The 14,398-nt window shown below is 30.3% G+C and overlaps 1 long non-coding RNA gene across 1 annotated transcript; it reads right to left on the bottom strand.

The window, feature by feature from the left end:
* Positions 1-5,964: 5,964 nt before the first annotated feature.
* LOC111711933 (uncharacterized) lies at positions 5,965-6,437 on the bottom strand. Its single transcript, XR_002767343.1, has 2 exons — positions 6,388-6,437; positions 5,965-6,083 (listed from the first exon to the last, which is right to left on the bottom strand). It is a non-coding gene; the product is annotated as an uncharacterized LOC111711933 (long non-coding RNA).
* Between the last annotated feature and the right edge of the window lie 7,961 nt (positions 6,438-14,398).

The raw sequence follows: 14,398 nt of genomic DNA, 5'->3' as shown, positions 1-14,398 counted from the left end.
GAGATGCTCGGCGCCCTCTCTGCAAAGATGGCATGGCCTGATTCTCAACGGTATACGATTTTGCAGACAAACCATAATTGAAAATAATCAGTTTTCAAGATAATAAACAGTCTTATCCAATTTTTATTTAATCAGACAAACTTTTCAGTGTACAGTTTTGAATCGTGCATTACCATTGCTTGGATGGTTACTTGAAATTAAACCTATCACGCACCCCTGACCTTTCAGTAAAAGTAAATTCAACCTAACATCTGACCGCGTCAACCTTGTTGCACCGGCTAGTCCTGTTGAGTGTCTGCTTTTTTACCGAATCGGGCGATACAGTACAAACTGGGACCGGAAAGGTTGACCCGGCTCGGAAATGTAAATGTACTTCGACTGCCCGTGATAGTCTCTTCAATCTGTAGTTTTGATCAAACTTTTCTTTGCATATTTTTATATATTTAATTTATCATTATAATTTTAATTTTCTCTCAATATAATGGATAATTACCTTTTCTCCTTATATAAAGTTAAATCCAATCAGAATGTATTCAGACAGATTTTCTCTTCAGATGAAATGTGAGAAAAAGTTTGAACGAATTTGGAATTCTTAAAATTCTGATTTTCATTTTTCAGAAAATGGAAATATCATTTTATTCTTGAATTTGTTCTTCAAGCATTAAGCAATAATTATTGGATACCATTTTGCAAGGTATATGTAAATAGTTTTTAAATTTGTATTTTTTGCCTCTCTCAATCATTTTAAATTTTAAATTTTGATTGTAAAGTATGAAGCGTTTTAACCAGCTCTAAAAAGCATTATTTTATTCGCTTGTCTTGGTGTACTTTTATAATAACCTGCAAATCTATATATAAATTTGGCTTGTCTGGGTGTCTGTTTGTTTGTATCCAATAAACGTCAAAACGGCTGAACCGATCGGCCCAAATTTTTTGTGGGACATCACGTGACCACAGGGAAGGTTTATGAATGATCAAAATTTCAAATATTTGTCTCCATCAAAATTCGATCTTCATTAAATTTTTGAAAATTTTGAAAATCTACGAATTTTTTTGTGAAAATCCGCGAATTATTTTTGTTTTGTTTTACGATGTACACAAAGAGAACATGTCCACAATGGCTAGTATTATAAATTCTATTTCATCTGTAGATCTATTTACATATACATAATATCATCTTCATTTTTTATTCATACAGAATTCAAACTTCAGGCATATGAACAAGTTACAACGAAAATTTAATTTTAAGAAGTGCAACTATAAATTAAACAAAAACATCTATTTCAACATTTGTTTGAAGATTCTACTAGATATGACTAAAAATGACTAAAGCTGCAGGATAAACTACTAAACAGAAGTTGTAAGGTTGTCTCTAAAGTTTAATTTTTTGTGAGTGACCCTGTACGTACGGACAGTCAATGTATCAAAATAAAATTTTGTAAATTCTTCTGCTGATTTTAAACTCTTTGACAAATTATCCAGATACGGACATCTTGGGGCCACAAATCGTTTATTTTAATTTAAGAACTGTTAGCGATTCATTACTTTCAATATTAACTACAAATTTTTAGGAAAATTACATGTTCAAAAATTCAAAATTGGTTTTAAAATGTGATATTAAAAATATTTTTGAAAGTTTTGATTTTAGCGTGAAATATTCTCCCCATAATGCTGGAATAAAATCCTTTTTTTAATATTATTAGGGAAGAGGGGGGTGGGGTGATACTTTTTGATCGTATTTCATTTCGTCTTTTGCTATTTTACCGTCTTATTTTACTTATTTATTTCATTTAAAACAAAAACAGAAAGAAAGCTTCAGACATCATCCTAAAGGGTGTAGAAAAAAAACCAAAGCTGCAGCAGGACTAACCTGTAAACAGCCACTCTGTAGCCAGCCTCATATGCTATCAGATATAGTTCAAATCTAAATTTGGTTTACAACTGACAATAACCACCAAGTTTTATAATGTCCGGTTATTGCAAAAAAGAAGGTTGCAAGAAAGAAATGTGAAAACTTCTATCATCTGAAGCAGTGTGGCGAGAATAGGAAATCCCAGCCAGGTAGGCTGATCAAATCCTTTCCCAAGAAATAAAGAGCATTTATTTAGAGCAGGGTTGACCAAATTCAATAGTTTAACCATGTAGTCCTAAGGTCCTAAAGACACTGATATAAATTTTATTATGATCGGATAATGATTAAGCCTGTGAGAGAAAAAATGTAAATTGTTTGGATTTTTTTTCAACAGCCTTTCCATTCAGTTTTCATTAAACGATTTCAAAATTATTATTACCCTAGTCTTTAAACAAGGTTTTAGTCGATTTTTCTGGATATTGTGATTAACGTTAAAGATTATCGATTCTCAACACAACACAAATGTTCCACTACCAACCCCTGATTTAACTTAGTTTATTTTTAACGTCCAGGTAACTCAGTCTATATATGTAACTGTAGTCTTGTCTTATACTATGCAAGAGGAATTATTATTAATTAATAATACATATTATTATAAATCTGTAAATATATTTGTAATATAATAGTAATAAATATAGATAATAATAAATAAAAAAATGAATATCTAACAGTCTACACTCTATATTCGGAAGTAAAACCATATTCAGAGGATTCTAGGATTAAAATACAATATCAACGACTCAATACATGTCATTTTCAGTAACAACTACCATTTTCTTTTTCAAAATAAATCAAATACAGGAAGAGCAATATCAACATGGGCATTTTCAAACTTTTTCTAGCCGTTACGTTAACGGTTAGTTCCAACCTTTAAAAAAATTCAGGTAGCCATAAGTTTTAAAGGTAAGAACGGAGCGTTTGTTTCGTTAACGGCAGTTACCGTTAGTTAACAATCTCAATTTTATTAACGGCGTTAACGGAGGATATTCTGCCGTTAACGGTTGTTTTTTGTTTACAACTCTGTAAATTAAAAGATTGTTCGGTTTTAGACAAAATCGCGATTAATTTCAAATTGAATAAACCGAACTCAACCTACTCTAGGCTGGTCCAGAGGCGCAACAGGGGTATTTTGAAGGTGGGGGGAGGGGTGGTGGGGGCAATATAGTTATAAAATCAAATTCGTTCATGAAATTAAATAGGTTGCAACAGAATGGACCAATTATGCATGACGTCACAAGTGTCAAATATAACAAGAAAAATGAAATTTTCTAACATTAGTTGACAGAGTTGACATGTTTTCCAAGATTAAATAAAAAAGTGTAAAAACATAAATTAAAGAACACATAAAATTGCACTTATTTTACTGTAAGATAAGTACTTTATTCTAAAATTGTCGGACACAAAAACTAAGTTGACACTTGTAACGTCAGAATACAGCTGTACTGAGAGTGTACAGATTCTACGTTGCCATTTATTGTTCTAGAATATATTTTTATCCTCTAAACTATGTGTGATGTTTCAGGCTCTGAATTCGCTCTTTTCAATTTCTTTTTCTAGGATTTTGTAAGGGAAAAAAGAATGCAGTTCCATTTGTAAATGAAATTCTATATCTCAAAGTGAAAATAACTCACATACTTCAAATACCTACCTAGCTGGCAAAACAAAGTACAAGATGACATGAACCACTCAATCTTAAGGGGCCGGACTATAAATATTGGTGAAATTCCAAACTTATTAATTTAGCTTTTTGCATTTTTTAAAATAAAAAACGGATTTAAAAAGAAATATTAAAAGTATTTTTTTTTAAATATGCTAAATTAATGATATTTGATAGGACCAACTATACTGTATACTGTGAGTTGTGACGTAGTAGGACAGCTTATAGAACTAAGTTTATTGCATTTTGAAGCAGTGAGTGTAATGGTTTACAATAGAAATCATTATTTAGCCTTTCTAATGCGTTATAGGTCGTCAAATGTAAGAAATTCAGTACCCCATTCTAAGTTCTACTTATATTGGTTTATGTTCTACATCTCACGTGGATTTAACGGTTCTGTCAATATTCCAGAAAGCTGTGACTTTCAATCACAATTTGACCTATTAAACATAATCTTTTAGCCTTTCTTCTTACATACTTTTTTGCTGGCATATACTTTTGAATGAAAATTATAAAACTAACAAATCTGTAAGTTTAAAGATTGTTTAGTTATAGACCAAAACGCATATGACTTCAAATAGAAGAAACCGAACGCCTTTTACTCTGGTTAGTCCGGGGTGATCTGTGTCCGTAATTGAGGCCTTGTACAAAATATATTATATACTATCTAATAAAATTTTTCAGAAATGGATATTATTTGCTTTAATACATTTTTCTTTTTCTTTTTAAATATTAAATTGCAAAGTTTTCCCCTTACAGAAGCGCTATGTCAAGATTAAAATCATCGTGTTAAATATGTTAAATATGTCAGTATTAACGAAAATACACTTTTTGTTCAATGTGATGAGTCTAAAACTGCGTCTTGAACCTTTGATGATTTAAAGTTTGATTCGTGAACACTTTTAGCTGTCAAGATACTACTAACATCTATATAATAAAGCAGTTTGCTTATATATATATATATAATATATATGCTGCTGAAGATTGTCCAATATAAATTACACAGTGTCCAGCAATAACCAATCTTAATAAACAATAGAACATGTTCTAGACTTATTTTACGAAGATATATATATATAGCTGGACCAAATTAGCTGAAATATTTTAAGGGCACTCTGGGGTTACAAATTCGAAATATTTTTCTTCAAAAATCTAATTTATTTTTCAAAAATCGAATGTATTTTTCAAAAATCGAATTTACTCTTCAAAAATAAAATTTATTTGTCAAAAATAAAATTTATTTTTCAAAAATCGAATTTATTTTTCAATAATCGTTTTTATCTGTAAAATTTGAGTTTTTTAAAATTCCTTGGGCAACGCCGGACACCTCAGCTAATATTTCTATTTCATAATCTGGGAGATACGTATAATCAAAAATTGGGTGAAAACTATAATTCATCACTTTTCGTTAAGATCTCTCGACCTAATTTCGAGTGATCTTCGATTTAACGCGTGACATGCCCAATTCGAAAAAACGACGATATCTTCTTTATCATTTATCCAATAAAATGCTAATGAGGAAGATAACATATTTTTTTGTATTGAAAAACATAAATTCTATCTATTTTCTTCCTTGTCTCTGAAGCTCTGCATGAATAACAGGGTTACCATAAATAAAATTTGAGCTCTTTACTGTTTCTCTTTATGATGCTATTTCTCTATGTAAATTGGGCCGCGAAAAATGTTGGCCCGATCGTTTCAGCTGGTTTTAGCTGGTTTTAGCTGGTTTTAGCTGGTTTTAGCTGGTTTTAGCTGGTTTTAGCTGGTTTTGGCTGGTTTTAGCTGGCCCTTTTGACGTTTATTTGATACAAACAGACAAAGAAACAGACAAACAAACCATATTTAATATTTAGCCTTACCAGTCTTGCCTTTGTTTATATTCCTTTCAGAAAGTGCAGTACACTTTAAGTCCAAACAAATATTTGTATCTGTTTTGGGCCAACATTTAAACCATGCATTTATTTGCACAGACTGTGCAGATATTTGCAAACTGAACATTTTTCTGCAACCTAGGATTATTAATCTACGGAAAATAAAATTTGTAAAAAAATGTTTAATATTTTGTGCAAAGTGTATGACGGTGTTCTATCCCAGCCGCGAAGATTTCAATTTAAATTCAATAAATTTTATCTGCATGTTTTCTGCAAGATTTGCAATTTTTTACACTACTGCAAAAAATACGAAGAAAGCAAGAGTGGCCTCTTTATAAAATGAAATATATTTTAATGATTTTAATGGAAACATAATGTGCACGGTACAGTGAAACCCAAATTATATAAGACTATATTTTCCTAGGTTTCAGCAGTAAAACACCTCGCTAAAAACTTTTAAATGTTTTGTTTGTTTTGTTTTGAGAATAAATAAGAAAGATTGGTTCTGACTGATCTCTGACAAATACAATAAAACATATTTATTAAAGAAGAAAATTCATTTATATTTCCATTTACTCGACAGCTGATTGTATCATCCAGTCTTCATCCACCAACTTTCAAACAGACTCAGAGGAATAATTATCTATATAGAATAATATTTACAATTGACCAATTTTTCCAGGAAAACATCCAAAGCGTGGCCAGAACTATTTTGCAGGCTAAATTGGTCAAGGTAAAATTATATTTTTAAAAAAGTTTTATAACCTTTTGACTCAAAACTTCGTCATTCTGTTTGAGAACACACAGAATGCGTAATAGTAATGTCGCTTTTTTATTTAACCAAGGAAAATTAAAGTAACATAACATCCCACCAGTTGTACATTTTGTTATTCATGTTTGCCAAAATGCGTAATTTTTTTAGTTTTAATTTTTATTTTGTAAAATACCTGAATAATTTGACTGAAGAATTATATTCTCTAACTTTTCCGTTTTTTCTAGATTATCATATTTTGAATATCAAAATCAAGAAATGTATTAAAAATCTAACTTTATGTTTTTTAGAAGGTGGCATATCTCAAATAACTTTTTTGCAAACCTTCGATCTGAGATTGTCAAATTTTAGACAGGAAATTAAGTCTTGAAGCAAGATAAACTTTAAAGCAAAGTTGACAGTATACAACTGTAATATTAAAAAAGCAACCCTGACTGTAGTTTAAGTAATACAATAAGGTGAAACGGCCGGCTATCATTATTTGAAGTGAAATTACATTTAAAGATGAGTACGGCTAATTCACAATGATGTCCATTAAGCCTTTGTCTGAGCTATGTCTTCCAAACTAACTATTTCTCAATGTGGTTTGTGGATTTTAAGCAATAGATCATTAGATGCATGAAGAACGAAATATAAAATTTTTAAGATGGAACAAAGAAGAAATTTTCCTTGAAGCATCTACAGTCGTTTTAACATTTTCTGTGAAATCTCATCACCCGGCCCCACCCCCTCCCCGCCCCATTACTTTTTTTTAAAACCAACATTTTGTTGTAACTTTTTTCAGGGTTATGACTAAAGCGTTCGAATTATGCAAAAATGTTATATTAACCCTATTCCCGCTGGGGGGGGGGTCAATTTGACCCCCCCCTGTAGTTTTTTTTACATAACTCAAAAAGTATTGGTCTGAGGCTGTTGAAATTTTCTGACTTTTCTTACATACCCAAAGCCCTCCCTTTAGGCCTAAAACCGGGCTTTAATACTAACTGCCTGAGTCCTCAGGCACACTGCCTGAATGACTGCTTTTGACTGTAGCATACTAAATCTTTGTTTTGACCCACTTTCACTTGTCAGATTTTGATAAAATTTAGCTTTTTGGAAAGCCTATGACATAAGGAAACGGATTGCACAAGTTTTGCGAAAAAAAAATTGCAAATTTTTTGCAAACAACCTGTCTAAGGAAATTTGCACATTTTTAGTTTTTCTTGATTAAAAATCAGGTTATTTAAAATTTTGCAAAAATTTTTGCATATTTGAAATGGCATGATCAAGGGCTTTTCAAAAATGTATAATTTGTCATTTTTTGGAAAAATTTTTTTTTGCAAACATTTTTACTATAAAACTGGATTTTGCGATAAAAAATTCAATTTTCGCAAATTTGCAAATTTTTTTGCAGATTCTAAAAGTAGAGCACAAGAGCTTTCTAATGATGTATCATTTGTCATATTTGGACATAAAACATGGGATTTAGAGGGGGGGGTCAAATTGACCCCCCCCCCAGCGTATCCTGGTTTTCAAGTACCCCAGCGGGGATAGGGTTAATAAAAAAAAAATTTTGCATTTTGAGGAACAAATTTTTAAAGTTTCTTTAGTTTTGAAAGCAGACAAATAATAAAAAAATAAAAGTGCGGAAAATTATATTTTGAAAAGTTTTCATCTATATATATACTTTCTGTGTCTGGGTGGGTATTTGTTTGTGTCCAATTAACGTCAAAACGGCTGAACCGATCGGGCCCAAATTTTGTGTAGGACTTCACATGTCCCCAGGGAAGGTTTACAGATGACAAAAATTAAAAAACTGTGCCTCCAACAAAATTCGATTGTCATTCAATTTCTAAAATCTATGAAATTGTTTTTATAAAATCCGGGAATATATTTTTTTGTTTGGTTTACACTGTAAGCAAAGAGAAAATGTTCACAATTGAAATAAAAGTTAATAAAGTTTAATAAAATTATGCTCTATGTAGTTTTTTATATTTACACAGCTCATAATGGATTAAGTTACAAAAATCTGATAAAGGATTAGCGAAAGAAGAAGGGGGGGGGGTAGGTTAAATATTTGATAATCATTCCAACAAGCTGTATTTTGGTTTATGGTGAACTAGCTTTTACAAGCTGAACTAAATTTTATCCGAAATAATGTATTGCTGCTATAAATACAGTAGTTTTACATATTGTTTTTTTATTACAAAATTTCTTCGCTGACATTTTTCGTCATAAAGCCCGAATGAGGGTTCATTGAATCGGAAATTTTTTCACATATTGTAAATAATTTTGAAAATCTGAATTTAAAAATGTTGAACCCATATTTCCTCTTTTTCTCGGAACACCCAGCATATAAAACTCTTCAATCATCTGAAAAATCAATTAGTTTAGATTTTGTTTTCAACTTGACGTTCGATAACACGGTGGACTAAGTGCCATGGGAGTTATCATAGTTAGCCCTCCGACGGGACTATGCCAAGAAAATTGACCCCTGTCGTATGTTAGTCTGGTTAGGGCGACGTACTGTACCAAAGGATCGGGTCAGTACACGCTGTTATCTGGCAGGCCGGTACAAACTGGGCAGGTCCTGTTCGAATTCAAATTTACTACGGGGATAGAGTGATAAAGGTATACATTCATTGAACAATTAATTTTCATATTTTCTGTCTGTTTGACAAATTTTAAAGACAAAAAAACATTTTTATCGTGAAGGTAAAAAAATTATATTTTAATTCGCCCCCCCCCAACACTTTTTATTTTTGAAATTGCTGTGGTTGAAACAAATTCTTCCGCAGTGGAATGAAATAAATGAGATAATTGTTTGCTCTCTATGCTAGGAAGAAATTGATGAGAAGTTTCTAGAATAAATTGTTTACAAAATAATGCATCCTTTGCTTACTCGAGAGGAAGGGTAGGACTTATCAATGTTTATCCAATAACGGATTTTCAGGGTTTCAACATTTCCAATTTCCTAGATTTATGGTTAATGCATATTTGAGGAGAAAACAAGTAAAGATAAAAATTATGAAAAATGTGGGAAAGGAGTTAAGTTTTATCCCAATTTTGTATTCCTTATATAAATTTTCTTAATCTAAGTTTGAAACATCAAAGATTTACATCATCAGAGCTGAAAACTTTAGAATGGTGGATATCAAGATTAATGCTTAAACTCCTGGTTTTACTAAACCCAAGATTAGTTTAAAACGCATTCGATATCCAAGAAAGAAGTTAAAAATTTAACCAATCAGCGTGTCATGTTTAGATCTACTTTTTAACTTTTGAAAACGGGGTTTGATTTCTTTATCTTTATTAAAGCTAACGTTCAAAATAACAATAGTCATAAAATATATTTTTTAATAATTTCATATTAACATGATTAAATTTATATATGTTTAAATGCTCTTGAAGCCGGCTTGTGAACAGCTGACTTTAATTCAATCGGATATTAGTCCAATCGATATAGCATTATATGATTATATCTGTAATTGTAATCAGACATAACTTTTTATAAAGATGAAATATCTAAAAAGAAGGTTATAAGAAGAAAATCAAAAGTGTGTACATTGGATAATCAGATTAAGCGATTGTGATTAAAGGGAGTCCCGGCTATGTAAGGTAGTTTGCGCTCAAACTCAGGATTAACAGATCTTTAAAAAGTTTAATATGTCTCAAATGAATCCGAAAGCAGTTTTCCACAACACTGCATACTCAGGTCAATTATCTAACATAGCCGGTCACTCCATTTAAGGATATTTCATTCTTAAGTTTTCAGCGCAGGTTGCAAAGATTTGAGGATTAGAAAATTTGAGTTCCTGGTAAAGACTCAATTTCTTTTTGAATAAGAGAACTGTAGATCAGACATAATATTGTTAGGTTAGTTCAAAATCTGCCAACTTTAAAACTACTTTTGAGCTTGAAATTTTAGACTCATTCAAAAAATAAGATTTGGATCTTGAACTTGAACTCAAATGTTCAGAAATCACTCACAAGATAAAGTGAAATGGAAAAAATAACCGCTCTCATACGTATCCCATCTCAAAAATTCAGTTAAGTTTTTTGTAGACACTTAAATAATATACAATAAACAAAGGAAATAATATTTCAAAGCCGACTTTACTAAGCCATTTTCCTTCTCACGGTTCCCGAATACTGTAAACTTGTTTCCCTCGTTCCTATATAATTTAGTGCATGCAAGAATACCACAATATCAAAAACCAACTTGATCAAAAATCAGGAGATGATCGCTACAATAATACATATTTCCTAATTTTGTGCATTGTACACAACACTATAACGTACACAGGTTTTGATCAACTCAAGAATTTTAATCCAGTGCTTTTTGATCACCTGGTATTCTTTCTAGTTTAGTATACCTATAAAATTATATGAAGACATAAACTAAATGTATAAATTCTTTCAGGTCGTCAATAATGGCTTAAACCAGGTAATCCTGGAGTAAACATTATCGATACAGGTATTTAATGTTTTCTGTGTTACACACAGGTTCACAAAGGATGAGACTTCAGACAATCAATTTATTATTTTTGTCAGATTTATGGAATTATCCCTTAAACTATAAACTATAAACTTTTTAATTTCTAATCCTGTATTATTTTGTGATTTTAGACAATATCTTTTGTTTCTTGAAACAATGTTACTTTCTCCAGAATAGATTCATTTATACTCTTAATATTTTAGATACATGGTGTGTACATAAAATAGATGATGTAATTGCTAACTATAGGGATTAATGGTTAAATCTTTGAATTATTTGATAAATCAAGGGATTAATTGCTAAATATAGGGATTAATTTCTATATTTAGGGATTACTTGCTAAATCTATGGATTAACTGATAAATATAGGGATTAATTTCTCTATCTAGGGATTAGTTATTAAATCTTTGGATTAATTGCTAAATATATGGATTAATTTCTATATCTAGGGATTAGTTGTTAAATCTTTGGATTAATTGCTAAATATATGGATTAATTTCTATATCTAGGGATTAGTTGTTAAATCTTTAGATTAGTTGCTAAATATATGGATTAATTTCTATATCTAGGGATTAGTTGTTAAATCTTTGGATTAATTGCTAAATATACGGATTAATTTCTATATCTAGGGATTAGTTGTTAAATCTTTGGATTAATTGCTAAATATATGGATTAATTTCTATATCTAGGGATTAGTTGTTAAATCTTTGGATTAATTGCTAAATATATGGATTAATTTCTATATCTAGGGATTAGTTGTTAAATCTTTGGATTAATTGCTAAATATATGGATCAATTTCTATATCTAGGGATTAGTTGTTAAATCTTTGGATTAATTGCTAAATATATAGATTAATTTCTATATCTAGGGAATGGAGTTAAATCTTTGGATTAATTGCTAAATATAGGGATTAATTTCTATATCTAGGGATTAGTTGCTAAATAAAGGCATTAATTGCTAAATCAAGCGTTAGGTGATACAAATCTAGTGATTAATTGCGAAAAATTTATTGATTTGTTGCGACAAAATCAAGTGATTATTTGCGAAAAATCTAGTGATAAATTGCGAAAAATCTACTGATTGATTGCAAATATCTTATGATGAATTGCAAAAATCTTGTGATTAAATGCGAAAAAGCTAGTGATTAATTGCAAAAAATCTAATGATTAATTGCAATAAATCTAGATTAATTGCGAAAAATTTAATGATAAATTGTGAAAAATCTAGTGTTAATTGCGAAAAATCTAGTGAGAAATTGTGAAAAATTTAATGATAAATTGTGAAAAATTTAATGATAAATTGTGAAAAATCTAGTGTTCATTGCGAAAATCTAGTGTTAATTGCGGAAAATCTAGTGTTAATTGCGAAAAATCTAGTGATTAATTGCGAAAAATCTAGTGTTCATTGCAAAAAATCTAGTGTTAATTGCGAAAAATCTATTGTTAATTGCGAAAAATTTAGTGATAAATTGCGAAAAATCTAGTGTTAATTGCGAAAAATCTAATGATTAATTGCGAAAAAATTAGGGATTAATTGGTTGCAAACTTTAGTTTTCAATTCTGGAATTAGAAAGAAAGATTTAGTATCAGATTCTGCAATTGAGATAGAAATAACAAATCTAATGCAAATCTTAAAAATGCAGTTTTTTCATTAAAGTTTGCGAAAAAACAGAGGTAAAAAATCCAATCAAAATAAAATTATGGTTTGTTCTGAACTATAGACCTTTGAAAGGGACTTTAAAGGCGTAATTTCAAGTAGTTCTTCATTTAAAAAAGTGAGGCATGTCTTGTTTAAAACATTATCCCATAACCTTAGTCTCAGCCTTGAGGTGATTGAGTTATTCCTCTTTTTTCTCTTAAAATTTATGTTTTCATCCGCGAGTTTTCTTCCCTAAAATATGGTATGAAAATAAAGAACACTTTTCTAAGCTTTCAACTATCAATCTAATTTTAAATTTTAAAACAAAATTTAATTAAAGATTTTTATCAGCAGAACCTATGTATTAATGCTAACACATGCTATGTTTGCAAAAGAATCGAAGAAAGCAAAGACGATTTTACGAATAAAAGAATAAAAATATTAAAAAGAGTAAAAGATGTAATTTAACATGAAGGATATCAAAAATCGGCGCGAATCAAAAAGATGCCTGTTTTGCGTAAAACCTATACCTTTTCCACAACCCATAAAACCTATTCTTTTTAAAAATTACAAGTACATCTTTAATTTCTATTTCTAAAAGTTGTTAGTTCATGGTCCAAAAATATATAAATTTAATAAATATGTAACTTTCCTTTACCTTTCCCCTTTTTAAAGGATGCGGGGAAATATTCCCACAACCTCTAATTTTGGAGGTTTTAAATAATTTTTCTGCTAAAACACTTAATTTTGTATGTTTTTGTTATATTTCATAAATAAATAACTACTTACTTACTACTTACAACTTAAAAAAAGGGACTAACGTATAATGCAAAGGGTCGAGAGAAAGAATAAAATTGTCGGAATTGAATAATTTTTCAACTTATAGAAATAAGGATATCTCCCGATCATTGTTACTCAAATAAAGGTTTTATAAGAATACCGTTGTGAATCAGACATTCCATTGCCATATTATTTATGGAGGCCACAAGGAATTGTGTGTAAAGTCCCTTTAAACGTTTATTTATCTAAGTTGATCAAAAAGGTTTCTTTTATTTTCTCTTGTTATTGTTTAATATGAAATCCCTGATTTAGGATGAAAGCTTGAGAAAACCACTACAAGGATACACAGCAGAGAAAAACAGAACAGAACTCCCTAAACAATATATGTATATAATGGTAGGCAATCATATTGGAGCAATGACCCCATTCCCCTAATTCAGTAAACTGGAAAAAATATACAGTTTATCTTTAAAAAACATCCAGTGATTAGAATCTATTACACTTTTGATACGGATCCGGATCCCGAATCCACCATCTGAAAAAAGTGGATCCGGATCCAGAATAGCAGACTTTGATCAATGGTTTTCCCCATGGATCCATGGATCCGCATCCGGATTCGGATCCTAAGCACTGAAACAACTTAGTCATTTTAAATAGTTAACTTCCCCTCGTGATTAACTCATAATCAAAAAGATGTGAATTTCCACCTAGGGTAATTTATCATATGAACTAGTATCCTTAATAATGTGATATATAGTATATATTCTGTAACAATATTATTAAAATGAATAACCTAACGGAAAATAAAAATATTTAGTTGTTAAAAAAGTAATATTTGATTATTTATAGAAAAGTTTAGAAATAGTAATCCTTTTCAGTTATTTTTGTATTAACCCTTTAATTATGTAGTAAACTGTACAGTGTGCACTAGTGAATTAATGACTTAATGTAAAATATTCAACTATCATAATTTTAGTAAAGAATCTCATTATTCATATCACTTCATCTTGCAACCCAATTCGGCATAACTTAGATATTTCAAACTATGAATTCTGGTAGATCAATTAATCTAAGCTTGAAATTGGAAATGTACTCCATACCCGGGTAGAATCTTAGAGTCTGAAACCTAGTCTTAGACGCCGGGCCGACCTCCTCAGACCCTCTGTTTTTGGAAAAAAATATCAAATTTCACCAAATATATTTAATATTATCAAAAGCCATTAAAATATTTGAGCATTCCTCTCCCCATCCCTTTCTTCAAGCACCCCTCCATATGTCCCAACCCCAGTT

This window comes from Eurytemora carolleeae, unplaced genomic scaffold, assembly GCF_000591075.1.
Source record: "Eurytemora carolleeae unplaced genomic scaffold, Eaff_2.0 scaffold1226, whole genome shotgun sequence".
In the NCBI taxonomy this organism is placed as follows: domain Eukaryota; kingdom Metazoa; phylum Arthropoda; class Copepoda; order Calanoida; family Temoridae; genus Eurytemora; species Eurytemora carolleeae.
Note: the sequence above shows the minus strand (reverse complement) of the source record. Positions and strands in the feature narration are given on the sequence as shown.